At 34.8% G+C, this 17,331-nt stretch overlaps 1 long non-coding RNA gene across 1 annotated transcript; it reads left to right on the forward strand.

Moving 5' to 3' along the window:
* The first annotated feature begins 2,732 nt into the window (after nucleotides 1-2,732).
* On the forward strand, nucleotides 2,733-10,845 carry LOC308678506. The gene is made up of 3 exons (XR_014028671.1): nucleotides 2,733-3,748; nucleotides 7,347-7,412; nucleotides 8,060-10,845. It is a non-coding gene; the product is annotated as an uncharacterized lncRNA (long non-coding RNA).
* Nucleotides 10,846-17,331: the final 6,486 nt, after the last annotated feature.

Below are 17,331 nucleotides of genomic sequence, written 5' to 3' on the forward strand. Positions count from 1 at the left end.
AAATAGATTGCATTTATATCAATCCACAAAGCAGGTAAAGCATTTGTTCCAGAAAAGATGCTTGCCCATTGACATTGGGCCACATGCAACAATCTTGTCCCTCACTAAGAACATCTGAAAATACACAGAGTATCGTAGTGATGGATGGTGTTGCCTGATGGAAAGAGGAAACTTGTGTAAGCACATTGCTCAATCTCCCACTGTCTGAATGGTGATGTTTCATTACAGCTGTGTGGAAATTCATTAATGAAAAGACCTGATGGTCTAGAGCATCAAACTATGGCTCGTGGGCCTGTGGGCCAGATCCAGCCCACCGGGTTAACACTGGTGGTATAGTGCAGGGCTTTTCAACCTGTGGTATGCTGGCACCTGGTAGGTGGTACACAACCCTGCCTAGCCTAGCCAAGTGTAGCAGGGGAGGGAACAAGCCAAAGCAGTGCAGCACAGGACTTGCCTTGAGAGAATCATCAGGAGTTGCAGGGCTGCTGGGGTCACACAAAGGACCCAGGATCAGCACTTCCGTCACACCCAGAAGAGAAAGGAGGAAGAGGGCAGAAACAGGGGAGGCTATAAAGGCAGATAGTTTTGGCGGGAGAGGGAGAGAGAGAAAAAGATGCAGCCTTGGGAAGAGGAGTCAGCTGGAGCTGCACCGAAGGGAAAAGGGGTGGGGAGAGAGAGCAGAGGAGATAAAATAGTCACCCAGGATGCCAGGCCCTGCGCTGCTTGCCACCTCCTGTGAGTGTGCGGAGGCAGGTTCAGATTTCTCTCTAGCTTCACCTTGCTGGCCCTGTCTCTCTTAGCTGTGAGGAAAGTGCAGTGCTGCCTGCTGAAACCAGGCAGATTGGGAGCTGCGCAGCACATGCTGACTTTCACTCTGCTCATGGTGTCCCCTCCCCTGGATGCATGAAGTGGGTGAGGGCCAATTGCTGCTCACCTTCAGCAGATGGTGCTTTTCTTCATTCCTCCCAGAAAGTGACACTTCCCCAGCTGCATTTCTTGCCTGTTTTCTTCCTCCCTCATCGCAAATATCTTCCCGCCGCTCTGCTCTTAAGGCTCTGCGGCTCTTGTCCAGGAATTTATAGTGGCCTTTCAAGCCGTGGCCACCAGCAGCATGGCCACCAGCCATGCTGGCAGCCTCTCCCTCTCTCTTTGTCCCTTCCTGGGCATGCAGGGAGGAAGGAAGGAGATGGGAATAAGTAAGAGGGAAGCAGGAAAGGAAGAACAGTAGAGGGAGGGAGGAAGGAGATGGGAAGGAGAGGGAAGGATGGTCTGAGGGAAGTCCTGCCTTAGTCCTGCCCTGCTGCCTTTTTGCCAGCCCCTTGCCCCCTCCTCCTGGCCTATCTTGCAGATCTCCCATCCTATCACTAAGGGTGCTTTGGTTATAATCATTTTTTCCCAAATTATAATCTACCCCCCCAACAGTCTGAGGGACAATGAACTGGCCCCCTATTTAAAAAGTTTGAGGACCCCTGGTCTAGAGCACACAGAGATGGCTGGCTTAGAAGGAGTTGTGTGTGTGTGTGTGTGTGTGTGTGTGTGTGTGTGTGTGTGTGTGTGAAGGAGTAGGGGTAGGAGACTGTGTTAATACAGCATTTCCCAGCCTCACTATTATGAAAGTAAAGACTGGGTTAGAGTGGAAAATATAACTGCATGCTAAGTATAGTGTGTGTGTGTTGAAAAGAGGTGAACGAGAGGTTACTGTGCAATATCAACAAAACTATAACATTCTATAATGAGAGCCATGCCGATCCTATAGGGAATTTAAGCACATTTTGCAGCACTTTATAATGAAGCCCATTTTTTTAAAAATCACTACAAGAACATTCACTGCCTGCATGCCTCAAAGTACATGAATGTGGGATGGGAAAAGAGAATGACTGTAGATAGAATATGAAATTATCCTTCACAAAATACCAGTGACAGTTCAATATAAAGAAAACACCATTATGATAAAAAGAGAAGCTTTAAAGTACTCCGTTATTTGATGTGGGATGGGGAATCCAAGGCAACATGACTCTTTCAAAGCCAGCCCTACCATTAGGGTTGTTGACTAAACTAACAGTCTAAGGCAGTAGATAGTGGGGGTAGCAATTCGGGGAACAGGCATTTAGGTGGCAAGGTAGTATTAGTTCCATCCTTTTTTAACTCTTTGTTTAACATCATAGTTGGCCTAATAAAAGATTTGCATTTGCTTCTACAAACTGTTCACAGTTGGTTACTCCATGATTCTGTTATATTTTAGTCCTCCCTTTCCACCAACACTGATAGATGAAAGCACAATCAGCATCATGCAATCTTGGGTCTGACCACTATAAAATTCTACTAGCTAGTTCTTAGATAAGCTTGAACTACATTGTATTTGAAAAGTCTTCATTCTGCTAGGCAAATGCAGCCATCTCTCAACATTTATAGACTCTTACACCTAGTTTCCAAATGCTGACAGCAGCACTATTCTACCACCTGCTCTTTTATGTTCTAGCAGCCAACAACCTACTCTTATTATTATGGTATATTAACTTCTTCTGAAGGTTCTGACATTTCAAGAATTATATTTATCAGCCTGGAAATACAGGAAACCATTAATACATTGGTCTGACAGAATGCATACATGAACAGGTCCATGTACATGCAAAGATGTGCTTATACAAACATATATCTCACACTCATAAATATACTGGTCTACCTTACATGTGCATAGCCGCCCTGAGTCCCTCGGGAGATAGGGTGGGATATAAGTCCCATTAATAAATAAATAAATAAATAAATAATACACATCAGATATACCTAAGGGGCTTGTGTAATTGGGGGGGAAATATATTGTATATGAGCATGAAATATATATCTGCAACTATTTACATGCATTTATTCACCTACATATGTATACATATGTATATCCTTGCATAAAAATCCTGTCAGTTTTTTCACACACATAAACTTAAATCTGCACCTTCCATCTACATGCTTACATTGCTTTCACACATATACAAACTTTTCTTATGTAGAGAAAGATATATTTTATTTAGAAGAAGCCAAATTAAATTTCTTCTAGAGAGTGAACTAATAGCAATGAAAACAGAAAAATCACTGCACCTTTCCTTACTGAGATGAAAATGATCTGATCTAAAAATATTTTTCAAGTTTCCAAACTGACAAAAGTTCTAAGACTGATAGTTTTTCAAGCTTAATTATAGAAAATGAGAATGAAAGATATTTCACAATCTAGCTTTGCAATGTTTGAATGTCTAAGAGGATATACTTATTTCTGTTCCTTAGATGAAGCTTTGACACAAGATTTCCTCAGGAAGAAGTGTTAGGGTTAGGGGTTTTCATTCATTTTTTTCATTCCTCTAGACCTGAACATTTGGAGATACAGGTAAAGGCTTCACTCTTCAGTGCTTGTTGGGCTTTACTTGCATCATTGGTCAATTAAAGCAGTTTATATGACCTTTTTAACAAGTGAAGTAGTAGCTAAAATGTAGCGCCAGCCCTAGTTAGGCAGGCTGAAATTGTTGTTCCAGATGGATGCTGGTGGTTGAGATAAAATCACTTGGGGCCCATTAAAGCTTGCCTGTATTATTGATGTGAAATTTCTGCCTCATGCCCAAATTTGAATGTCTCTCCTTCTCTTACTCTGGAATTACTACACAATGGCCAGGCCAGTTGGATTCTGTACATGGAAGCAAGGAGGAGAGGGCGCCATCTCAGCCAACAGTGCAGAATCTTCCTGGCAAGTTTAAATATTCATATCGTAGGTATCTGCCTTGAAAAAAATTTGCATTCCACTAAGTTGTTCATTTGGTAACATGATCTGTCTTGAGTACAATCAGGTCCCAACATATAGAAAGCCTGTATAGGGCTCTCAGTTATTATTCTTTTGGCTCTGAGAAGAAATCTGAAAGATTAGACTTCAGCAAAAACCCAGCGCTGAAGCCAAACATTAAAATACTGGCACACAAGAAAAGGACTGCCAGAATGTCAAATTGTGAAACACCCATAAAAATCACAGAAAAGTCAGAGTTAATCTCAAGATAGTGTTTTCTTTTTAGCCCCTGAAGAAACTGACTCATCAATATTTAGGGAGTATATTTTTGGCTACTCTTCTTAGCTTTCTTCGACACAGTTAATATTTACTGAGTCTCCTGGGCCCAACATTACCTCAGGTTTTTTGCTTCAGGTCTACAGCTGCAGTTTCTTGCTGTCACCATAGTAATGCCTGGAATGTAAGCATTGTGTTTCCCTTTCTGTTAAGAAAATAAGTAAAACTAAAGTAGTCAGCGATGGAAGCAGGGGTGAGGAGTGAGTGCCTTTCTAAGCAACTGTAACTAAGATTTTAAAGTCACATTGACATGATTAGGTTGAAAACTAAACATGATTTTGGGAGAGAGGACTTTGCCATACCAACTAGCAGCAGCCAGATCATGATAGGAAATATATGAATGTCATCAAGTTATGTATTCATTTCTGTTTATCTAAATTATACTAATTAAGCAAAGTTTGCAAAAACTACAGAAAGCCACAAGAAACCTAATCTTTGAAAAATGACTGGAGGTCTTAGATATATTGATGTAATTCAACAAACCATCCGGGCATTTGAGTTAGCCAAGATCTGTTTAAATTTTTGCTCTTTCTTCCAGTGAAAAGAAGTGGGTGGTTGTAACATGAAAGGAAAAAAGAAAAAAAGGAAGGAAGGAAAAGAAAAGAAAAGCTATTTGCACTGCTAAGGAAATATAGTTCTGCGTAGTTCTTGATGCAGTATTTGTGTGTTTAAAATATTAATTTCATTTCAAGAAAATGAACTAAACAATATTAAAAACAACTGTATATAGATATGTAAAGAGTAAAGGAGCTTTAGTCATTTTTCAAGGCGGGAGAATGAAGGAAAAATAGGAATGCCAGAGTTTTTTAATTAAAATAAAATGATAATCAACTTAATATTTTTACAATTAATAACAGCAGGTACTATTCCTTTTTGGTGGCAAGCAATAATGATCTTTAAAATGTGGAAGTCATATTTTTTATGACAATGAAGATCATTGGGTTATTCAAATATTATTCAAAAGATATACAATACTTAAATAAAGAATAAGATCTGAAATTGTATTTATTTTTCTTATTTGCAATATACATTACAATTCCTGGTTATAAATCTGGCATATTAACATTTTTAGTTAGCTTCATCTTACTACTATATATTAAGTGCCTAAATAATTCTATTTAAATAACATTGGAGGTAGCAAAAATATCATGCTGCAACAAATACAGGCAAAAAAGGAATCTTTTATAAAAAATTGAAATTTCTGTGTTTACATGCTGACACTTCAAAGAAATAAAGTGACAAAGAAATGTTTTATATTATCCAGTCCAACTAGTTTCTTTTTTCATGCCAGTACAAAAAGTAGGAAAACTAAGCAGGTTTCAATAATAAGTACTATGTCAGCTGGCTAGATAGTGCTGGGTGAATTTTATAATAAACAAAAGACTTTGACCTTAATTAACTGTGATGCCTTTGTCTTTACCAGCTAGGTGCTAACTTTAAATTCTGCATTAGACTCATTTGTAATCTAGTCTGGGAATCAATGATGAGCATGCACGTAGAAAATAAATGTGTGCACCACTGGAGTTTTGCTTTTCTTTCTTTTAATTAACAGCCAAAGAGATGAGCATTTAAAAAAATCACACAGAGACTTACCTCTCTGTTAAAACAAGTGCAGCAGTCAAAACAAAAAACAAAAAAACAAGGATTCACCTACATCTCTGGGACTTTAATAAATCACGTATTTGCTGCTAGCTTTGTATATTGCAGAACATTCTTCTATTTTCTATTATTATTTTAGGTTTATCTTGCTGGTTTTAAACCCTACACTTGTGCAGTATATACAATGTCTTTATGTATTTTCATTAAACATTTAGCCTATTATTTTAATTGTAAATATATTTTTATTTTTTAATCATATTGAGATTTCTTTTAATGGGAAGTGCTATAGAAATGCTTTAAAAAGTAAAAAAAATCTCAGAAAAAATGTTATTTTTCCCTATGTGTTACTGAAGCACACTATAAAAAACAAAAGTACACAAAAATAATCAAAACAGTCACTATTAAAATTATAATGCAATGCAATCCTATGAAGAGGAAGAGAAGTATATTCTGTTCACATTTATTTATTTATTTATTTATTTATTTATTTATTTATTTATTTATTTATTTATTTATTTATTTAGTTATATTTATATACCGCCCTATTCCCTGAGGACTCAGGGCGGTTTACAGGGAATTAAAAATCCAAAATACAAAAATTAAGAACCAAATTAAAAAATATTAAATTAACCCTGTAGTCAGTTAAAAAGAACCCCAAATTAAAAATTAATTGTATTCCAGAATGACTATTAACAGATTTACAGCTGTAATGTTAAACTGCATTAAACAAAAAGAATAGTACCAAATTCTCGAACTTCATGATTCATTATGTGTATATATGTATGCACTGACATTTAATTTTGGGGGTAAATTATTTCATTTTATTTATTTAAGATCATATAAATCCCAAGGGATTATATTATCGCCAAATCACAGTACATTGGTAAATTAATATTAGGAGAAATAAAAGAAATATATGTGAAACCTTTGTCTAGATTTAATTAATCTAAAATCAAATAATAAATACAATGCTAGGAAATCCACAAAATGAGGGAAAATCCTTCAGAACCCAACCATGTTTATTTAAATTGTTTTTGTTGTTTTATTTTTAAACTAAATATTGTCTCTCATGTAATTGATTTATTTTAAGAATTTGGTGTTCTGTTTTTAAACAGATTATTAATATGCATTATATATGAAAGTTAATTGTCTGGTTTTAATAGCCTGCTTTTCTATAACACATCAGAAATGCCAAAGTAATAAGAGAATCAAATAAATTTTTCACTATACTACACCAGCTTCCTTGTTATATGAGCTTAGGTATAAACTCTTCAACTTACCTGGACATAATTTCACTTTCCCAAGTAAGTTTTGCGGGCCAGTATTGAATAAACCTATTTCAATATATTGTTGGATCTTTGTCTGATAAAAAAGTTTTAATACAGGTTCACAAAGGATCCAAGATAAGGATCAGGCACAAGAAGTATGAAAGCAAACATAACTTATCAAAGGGAAAAGGGAGAGAGATAAAGACAATGAGTAAAGGTTAAAATGAAGAGGAAGTCTTACCACTCACTTTCCTCATATTTATTTTATTCCACCTCATATATTTTTTAAAAAAACTTTAATCCAGCCTTTGTTATTTTTATAAATAATTCAAGGTGGTGAACATACCTAATATTTACTCCCCTATTTTCACCTCTTCCTACAGACCCAGTTTGTTTTCCAAGCCCAGGGACTTCTGGCAGTGAGACAACCTGGTCAACGTATACAATATGTGGGTATACAGCTAACAAGAAGGTTAACTTGTTCCCTCAACAGTGAGACACTGGTGAAGTGGACACAGCAGTGCCTGCATTTTCTGCATCATATGAAAAAAGCACTTTTTCCTTCACCTTAGCAGTTTCTAAAGAGGGACACCTGAAAGCTTTCTGTCATATTATATTATTGTTTGGTTTGCAAGTATTACTGTTTCAGAGAAGAAGGCTATGTAGAGAGTGGTGAGAACAGTGGAAAAGATTATTGGAAATTCACTTCCTTCTATCCAGGACATAGCATATAAACGCTGATTCACCAGGGTCTGCATTATTGTCAGGGAAGCTACACTTCCTCTCCATGACTGGTTTTCTTTGTTATCTTCTGGAAGGAAAACTCTTTTTTCCATTATGTATTCAAGATGGACTGTGATTAGTATATATGTATATGTCTGTATGTATGTACACAGTATATATGTGGATGTATGCGGATATGTATATATATCTTCTTTTGAGAGTGGGTATCAGAATTTCATTTTAATGTGTGCCATTGTGTACATACTGTAGAAAAGTGACAACAAATGTTATCTTGTCTTATCTTATCTTATCTTGCCTTGTCTTGTCTTATCTTACCTTGTCTTATCATCTTATCTTATTTTGGGACAAACAGGCAGAAGACTAGAAGAGCACATCTATGAATACCAGTCAGAAGACATGATGAAAATTTGTTAATTTCACAACACATGAACAGACCTGATCATAGTTTCAGCTGAGAAATTGTGAGCATCCTAGACTAAGTTAAGTTCCAAAACACTACAGAATTCCTGGAAACCTGGCACTCAGACAAATCAGCTATCAGCAGGCATAGGGAGACAAACAATATCTACCTACCATTCAAAAGAGGCACTCAAACAGCCAAAAAAGAAAATAAAAGGACCAAAAATCATCCTCACCAGCAATCAACACTCAGATAAACAGAGATTAACACCAAGATTAATACTAGACCAACTAGACCCATACTAGATCAATATCAAGCATAAACAATACTCAAGAGAGCAATTCACACAAATTAACAATAAACAACAGCCTATTTGAGGAAGCCCCAAGATGATTCCCACCAATACTGCAGGAAAAGCCACTACTATATAAACAGAGAATAAACTCCATTCCCTTCTACTACTGATGATGTTACCTAATTGGATAATGAAACATCTGCTAGAAAACAACCAAGCTCACAGAGCACCAATGACCCCATAATTCTACCTTGTGCTGCAAATACTCTTTTATTGAAATTACTCTTACATTGTATGACACTGGGGAAAGGGGAGGAGTTAAACAAATCTCTTTGGTCCCATCTCAATTTTCTCTTCTCAAAATAATCTGTGCAGAATTGTGTGTGACAGGATCACTATAAAAATTAAAATTGCATATATTCCCAATTCTTTTATTTTTCTTCAGAGAACTTTGTTTCAATTCCCCAACTATCCTTCCTGCACGCTTCATTCTTTAGTTTTATACTATATATTATTATTACACTGCGTATACAGCTGCACGAAGAGTTATTCAAGAAAGCCAGTTAGACTTTCAGCCACTTTTTAAATTTCTAGTTATTAGATGATTTAATTTCATAGACATCAGGAGATATTTATATTCTCTTTCAGTTTTTTTCTTTAATAAGTATGAGACTTTCCTTATTTTTGTACCATTTTGTATTAACTAAAAGCTTGTGAAAAATACCATCCTCATCTTCCAATAGCTTGAAATTGCTATAAATCTATTCTGTGTACTGTGCAATTTAAAATTGTTTCCTTGACTAAAGATTATGAAAAAAAGACTTCACTACATTTTGCAACATTATTGTGGGCTTTTTCCATACTTTTATCAATATTTTTTCTGTCAATGTTCCCAAAACTATGTTTATCTCTTTTTGAATAATGACATAATTGTCGTGGCAAATAAGGCAATTGTCAGAGGAATCCTTGAACTCCCAAACTAATACATAACAAATAATGAGGCCATAGCAATCCTGATCGACACTTTGAGACAACTAGATAATAGAAGCAGGGGTAGAGCTTCCTTATGGCATCAGTTGTGTCAGTGATATAATAAACTCTTTACTCAAATTACATGATCTCAAAGACAGTCCCAAAGTTTAATCTCTGCATTATTTGTAGTGGATAGAGTGAATTTGCCATGACTTTGAGAAGAGGAAAACACATTCATATTGCAATGTGAGACTTATCATCCAGTAGATGCTTTAGTATAGGGACAATCATCTTTCTATTGTTGTCATGAAAGCAGAAGGGGAGGAATAGGCTTGCTGTCTGATACATGTTGCAAGTCCCAAAGTTCTACAGCACTGGCCAAGTTCTATGAGAATTTTAGAACTTATAGTCCAATACATGCAGAAGACACCAACTTGTAGAAAAATTCCTCTTAAAAAGATAGCTCTTTTTTATTAAATTAAATCATATTTAAATTGTAATCCAAAAGTAAATTCAAAATATGTAATACAAATGACTAAACAAGTCGTTCTATTTGCATAAACATTAGGGTTTCAGGATTGATTGGTTAGTTGTCTTCCATTGCAATGGAAGTTTATAGCGGGAAGCATGAAACTTTCTAGTATTAATCCTAGAATACAGCACTGGAACCGAAGGTTTCTTAGATCATAATACCTATCAAGGAATGAGTTTGTCCTTCCTGCTACTCCCCATGGAAATTAGTAGAATTTATGATCTAAATGGCACAGAGCATCAGTACTGAAACTATACTGTACTTTTACAACAGATATGATATTAATATATTCCATAAGAATAGCCCAGTCATTTAATTCAGGAGATAAAATCCCTGAACAAATAATTTTTAACTAATATAAAACATCTTTTTGGGCTATATGTAATATTCTCCCATCTTGTGTAGATCAAATAGTTATGACTCTTTTCATTAGCCTTGTATGTGAATTTAGCATAGAAATGATTTTCCTGACATTCCTCCAACTCCCAACAGGACACGTTCTCCCAATGAGATCATCAGATTCATGGTGAAGCTTATAGGTTTGAAAAACTGAGTCTTTTCTGATATTTTTCACTCTTATTAGGCATCTGGCAACTTCCACTGGCATATTAAATCAATTCAAACTCCTTGGACTCCTGAATTTTCTAGCAAATTAAAACCAGGTTATCTGGTCCCCTCCCCCCAATATTTGGACTACAATGCCAATAATTGTGGCTGGGGGTGATAGAGTATTATCTGAACGGCATTATATTGGCCTTCCCACTTCCAACCAATACAATAATCCATCAACTTCTTTACTAAACTAGATAACCTAGGATATATGAACCAAAAAATAGTTTACTGTTTAAGTGGATTTCGATCTCAGTATTCATGCTTTAAAAATGTTGATTTTGATTTTAATATTTCCTGCTGAATATTATCTTATAAACATTTTTTTAAAAAAATATTTGTGTGTGTGTGTGTGTACATATTTATCTTGATATTTGTATGCTCTTGTGTGCTTCTAAAAGTGATGCTCATTTTATATGCAGACCTTTCCTTTTTGTTCATGTGTGGAGAAGGACAAGGAATTGCAAAACATGAATGTAAGTCCAGAAAAATACCTCACTGTAACTTCATCTTTAAAAAAGTCAAACCAAACATTTATCTCCATCTCTACTTATCACATCTCCGAATACATTCTACGATAACTCTGTAATTACATATCCAGAAGAACACAATTTTCAACCTGATTTTTTTTAAAAAAAAAATCATTACTTCCACCGTAAAATACTTTTCCTCATAAAAGAACTCTACTGCTAAAAACAATAAATATGAAAGCACTGCTTCCTTAACCAGATTCCAAGAATTTTATATGCTGTAACTTAAGCCTGAGAAAACCAGAGGATATTAGATGAACTAAACTGTCTTAGCCAGAATTCTCTGGTTTGGACTGCCTCTTTGATGTTTGCATCAGAGACTCTTTGATGTCTTAACATTGTTTTAGAAATTTTTAAAAAAACTTGACTTCTAAATCATTTGGGTATTATATAAATGACAATATGATGATGAATGGCATAGAATTTTGAAAAAGACCCTTTTTTCCTCCTGAATATTAAATTAATCACAAACTAAAGACTGTCTAACATTAGTTTCTGATGACTTCAGAGGTTCTTTTGGCATTCCAGATGCAGAAAGAAAAAAATAATAATTTGACTTTGTTGTGAGCACCTTTCCACATCTGCAACCCTGTTATACAATAAAGTCTTGTTCCTTTGTTGCAAGATTGCAATGGTTCTTTTTTAAAAAAAATAATAATAATTTAAAACATGTGGCCACAGAGTAATCCAGTAAGCCATAGGCATTTTATATCAGCGCTTTCATGCAATCATATATAACGTTAACCATCTGGATGAATGGCTAGATAGAAAATTTTTGTATTGATAGATTAGAAATGATAGCATGATCTAGAGACAAAATACTATCTTGCCATTATATCATTATCATTCATTTTGAAACAATGTCCTTTTTATAGTATAACTATTCTGCATTGTATTAAAGCTAAAAACAAACAAAACCATTACCTCCTAGAGCAACTGATTTATCTTTACATTCTTATATTTAGGTAAACAACATTTGCTTAAATTAGTGCAGATTATAACTTTACATCATATCAAATTGGAGCTGAATGAAATGAGAAATCAGATTATGTATTTAAAAGTATCATGGCAAAGCATTTTTTAAACTGTTGCAAAACCTTTGATGAAGGATAGCATTGCATCATTTTCTATACACCTGTCTGCCTTAAACTGTGAGCCTAATACTTTAGTTTGAAATTTTATTCTATTTAAATTACTGTTTTTACATCAATCATTCTATTTTTCAACATAGACTAGATACAGAAAGAGTTTGGATTAGGAATCTTTTGCACATACTATTTAATATACATTAAAGTGTGCATTGCACACCCTTTGCACCTTTGCACTGAAAAACAAATTCTATGTTGCTTCATAAAAATTTTGAAAATTTCCAAAACTACTTTTAGTTATGAGTAGCCACAGTACAGTGGAAAAATGGCTCTTCATTACCAGAGGGTTATCATTTCACCAGGACTCTCTATCAGTAATTGCTTCTTATGCAACAACCTGTTATTTGGCAACAGGACAGCTCTGAATAGGATTTGGTTTTAACATCACCTGGATCTCAGCTGAATGTAGATAATAGCAAATGTAAGAATTAACTGCAATCCTATGTGCATTTATTAAAGAATAATCCTCATTGTGGATACCACAACTTATCTTTGATTAGATATGACTAGAATAACAAAATGAAGCCTTCTGGAGCCTTCTAAATTTAATAATAAAGTCCATTAAATTTAGTGGAACTTCCTACATTGCACATGTTTATAGAATTATAATCTTTCCTTGTTTGTTTATTTATAGGACTGTAACTTTCCCTTATTTCTTTCTTTAATTTTCAAATTATATCTTCCATAACAATTGAAGTTCATGCTCAACTTCCTAGGTAAAAGAATTAGAGACAAATGTGCTGTTGGGAGTGTTATAATTCAATATATAAGCACCTTAGAAATATGCATACAGTATATGTCACACACTTCAGATTTCAAACAAAAAGATCTGCAGTCCTAAATATAAAGCTAAGATGAACAAATAGATGTATTGCTAATAATGCAGAATCAGCTTTCTCAAAGCTGACTTAGAGTGCATTGCATACCTTAGAGTGCTTAGGTTGTCAATGTCTTTAATGCATATGTGACTTTTTCCCTATGGGATTTCACCTCTTCTTATTGAAGATTGACATTGAGCTTTGTTCTTGGCTATCACTCCAGTATAAGAGGGTGGAAGAAAAGACTACAGTAGGATAAAAGACCATAAAAAATGTGTGACAAATGGCAATGATAGGGTCATATCTTCAGCTTCTCTGAAGCTGTGAAATGAAATCCTTGTGCCAATGCACAAGGCTGAGCCCATGGAGAGGCATGGCCATAGATGTACCTGCACCTGCTCACTACTGTTAATATATATACCCTATACTGTTAATATACCCTAGCAAAACAGGCTGCTGCAACATTTATGAATCATTGACTAATTAGCTGAGTGGAAATTATGCTTTGGAATATTTTTGGAGCTGGATAACAATTACTGAAATGTCCTTTTTTAGTCCAGTCCGTAAATAAAATTTTCAAACTTTGTTCTAAATTGGCACAGAATAGCTTACGGAATTTGGAAAATAATTAAGTAAAAATTAGATACCTAATTTCCTTTGAATTCAAAAAGTCTGTGGTTTGCATTAGCAGTTTTGATCACAATGCTTTGTTGTGATTTTACATTTCTAACAAGAAACTAAATGTTGTATTTGAACTAGCTTAAGATGTTTTATTAATACTAAATGTATTCAATGGAGCTTATTCAAAATCAACTATGTATAGTATTTTAGACATATTCCAGAAATTTTATTACCAGTTACTTTTGTTTGGGATTGTTGAGTTTTGTAATGGAATTTTTGGCCAGAGTATTAATTTCTTAGAAATAAAGAGAAAGCATGGTATTTCTTTTATGGCTTGAAACAGTGGATATGGCCCCTATTAATTAGACCCAAATTGAACAATAAATTGGGAATACTCTATGAGGTTTCTTAGATGCAGAATCTCTTTCCTTGAATGTTAAAGCTCTTCCAATGTTCACTGCTTTGCTATACCAGACAAAAAGAATATTTTTCTAGCCAATATTTGATCATTAATTTGAACTGTATATGAGGGTAAGATGGTTAAGGGCAGTGTATTTTAAAATAAATTACTAATTATTGTATGTTTTTCCTGAATTTTATAATTATAGTTGTTATACATTGTGACTGCCTTGGGATTCTTAAACAATTAAGAACAGGATATAAAAGTAATATAAATACAGAAATATTATGGGTTTATGATTATGGATTGTCTTAGTATTGCAATGGGAGGTACCTGGAATATCATCACTCAATACTGCCATAAAAGTGATATGCTGCACCTTATTCACATTAAGTGGAACAATCTGTGGTACTGTATTTCTTTCAGATGTCTGAAAGAAATAGAGTCATTTCATTTGGAAAGTTATTGCAGCCAGAAAGACTTAGATAGTTTTATCTGCATGAGAGCATCAAATCTTTTTGCAAGAATCTTTCTAGCAAAAGATGAAATAGCTGCCAACTCAGGCAAACCAAATTCAATGCATATCTATGCCAATAAGAAATTTTCAGTAGGAATACTGATTTTGGGAAATGTTCAGTTTCTTCTTGGCTTGGCAAACAAGAAACCAAGAAAAGTATACTAAAAGTGAGGCAGCATGATATATATATATTCAATATTGCATATTTGGAGGGTTCCATGGAATTACTATGCATTCACTGCCAAGACCATCTCATATCAGCATTATAATGACTGTATAATAAGCCCTAAAATAATGTATTTGTTGTTTTTATTCATAGCTACTCCACTGGTAAATAACACAAGAATATTGCCAACATCAAAATATAAATAAATGAGACAACTAACCAATTCATATTTCTAAAGCATATGCCCACATAGACATATCAATAATAAACAATGCTTCAAGAGAATCATGCATTGTTATGTAATTGCTACACCAGCAAGCTAAAATTTATGATCAACCATCTATTTGTTTTCAGCATATGTTCATAGGGAACTTTCTGTCTAACACAGATATTGAGAAAATTACATAAGGAGTATTTAAAAAAAAGGAAGAAGACACAGAGTTGGAGACGGTATCCCATGTGAAGATAATAAATCACATCATGATATCCTTTGAAAAATACATATATTAAATAAAAACAGTTTACTTCCTAACACAGCTATTTCTTTACCATTTCTCTTAAGTTCCTATGATGGCTATTCAGTGATGGTTTAGGTTGCTACTAACAAAGGAGTTGGGTATGTGGTAATACATCTTGTAAGGAAAATGAACAGAAACATTTAAGGTATGGAAGAAACATTTAAGGCTGAGGTTCTTATGCCCATTTCAAGTCTTCACCCGGACGGGGGATTGTGGATTTTGCCAATGCCCTTATACAGAATCACCCCTTTACCATCTAAAAGCCTAAGAAAGAGTGAAGGACTTAGGCTACCCCAAACAGACCAGAGCCTTCCCATAGCCACCACTGAAGCTTACCATCCTTGCCCCCCCCCAGCTCAAGTCCAGGCTGTGACTGTGTTTTTATGTAGGGATAGAACTGTGGAAGATAGTTGTTCCCTGGCATGCCCCACCTGCACTTTCTTTTCAGTCTAAAAAACAAATGTAGAACATTCAGCTGAGATCAAGACCTGGAGGACCACCTGCTGCCCACAGCCACAAGTTAGAAACCCCTGGTCTAACACAACCCCTGCCTTGATAGCTGAATTCAGTTCTGCTTAAATACAACCAGCAATCGTGAGTTATTATTGTTTGGAAATTCTGCCTTACATTGTTCAAGTCACACTGAAATTCTTTCTCTTTTTATTTCTGTCCTCTTCCTCATACATGGACATGGAAGCTGCTTTATGGAATATTGGATCATTGGCCTATCTAGCTCCATTTTTTTTTTCACTTAGTTGTGTACATGTAAACAAACACATTTGTATCCCTTGTTGTATGGATAAACAAAACATCCATTACATATTCTGACCTCAGCTTTGGAGAATGTTAAGAAGCAGAACGCTTCAGGGAAATTGAGAAATCCCTTTCCTCCAATATGTGTAGAGAGAGAGAGAGAAACAGAAACCGAGTCTTAAAATTTAAAATATAAAACATAAAAGAAAAAAAATGACAGTGGGAGAAAATGGAAAAACAAAGCAGAAAACTCAAGAGCCATTCCTGTTCCACTTGATAATTCTGGAAAGATTGTGCTGAGGTGGAAGGAATTGGCTGCATTTTGTACTTGCACTCAGAATTCAATGCTTCCTCTTTGGCAGTAATTCAAAAATGACATGTTTCTTTAATAGGTCCATGTAGAGTAAGCATATTTGCAATTAATCTCCTTGCCAAGAAAATAGTTTTTCTTGGCTAATATGAAAATATCAAGCAGGTTTGATGCTAAAACTGTATTTAATATAAAGATATAGATACATCAAAATTGGTTTCAGTGTTTTGCACGGCTATTATACAAAATTATCTTTTTACTTAGAAAAGAATAGAAGTCCACAACTGTAATCAGCGGTGACAATTCTTTCAAAGCCAAATTCAAACTTATGGCAGAAAATTTCCATGCATGTTTGTTCTGAAGAAAATCACAACAGGTTTGATGGTGCTTGTATGTAATGTAATATAACAGAGTACATTAAATTAATCTAAAGCCCACTCAACCTCTATTGTCACTTTATCCATTTCTTTGAGATAGTCCTATATACTTTTAGAAGTGTACCCTCTGAAGTTCAATTGTGGCCTTGGTTTTTTGTTTTTTTAAGTTTAAAATTGCTGCCTTATCAAGTAGAGGGCCAAATCCAGACTTGGTCATCTTGAAAGATAATAAAAATGATGAAAAAAATGTACTGAATCAATTCAAGAGCTCTGCTATATTTATTTATCCATTCATTGATCCATTCGTGGATTTATATCTTACCATAATCTCATGATTTTCATACAAGATATGAAAAGAAAACTATTAAACTATAATAACATTACAATGCAAACAACCCCAAAGAGAGACTAATATTTATTTAAACATTTGACAATAATGCATACCATATCGATAAAAATGAAAAGTAAAAGATGGCATAGTAAGTGAAAATCATAGAACATTCCCCAGGAAAAATCAACATTTGGTATCCTTCCCAAAGGTATCAAGAAGTGAGCTAATCTGATTTTTATTGGGAGACCATTTTCCAGCACTGCCACTTGAAGCAGTGTTTTCCTACCTTGACTGTCTTCTCTTCCTGAGAGGAAGAGACAATGAAGA

This window comes from Vipera berus (genome assembly GCF_964194415.1).
Source record: "Vipera berus genome assembly, chromosome: Z".
NCBI lineage: Eukaryota > Metazoa > Chordata > Lepidosauria > Squamata > Viperidae > Vipera > Vipera berus.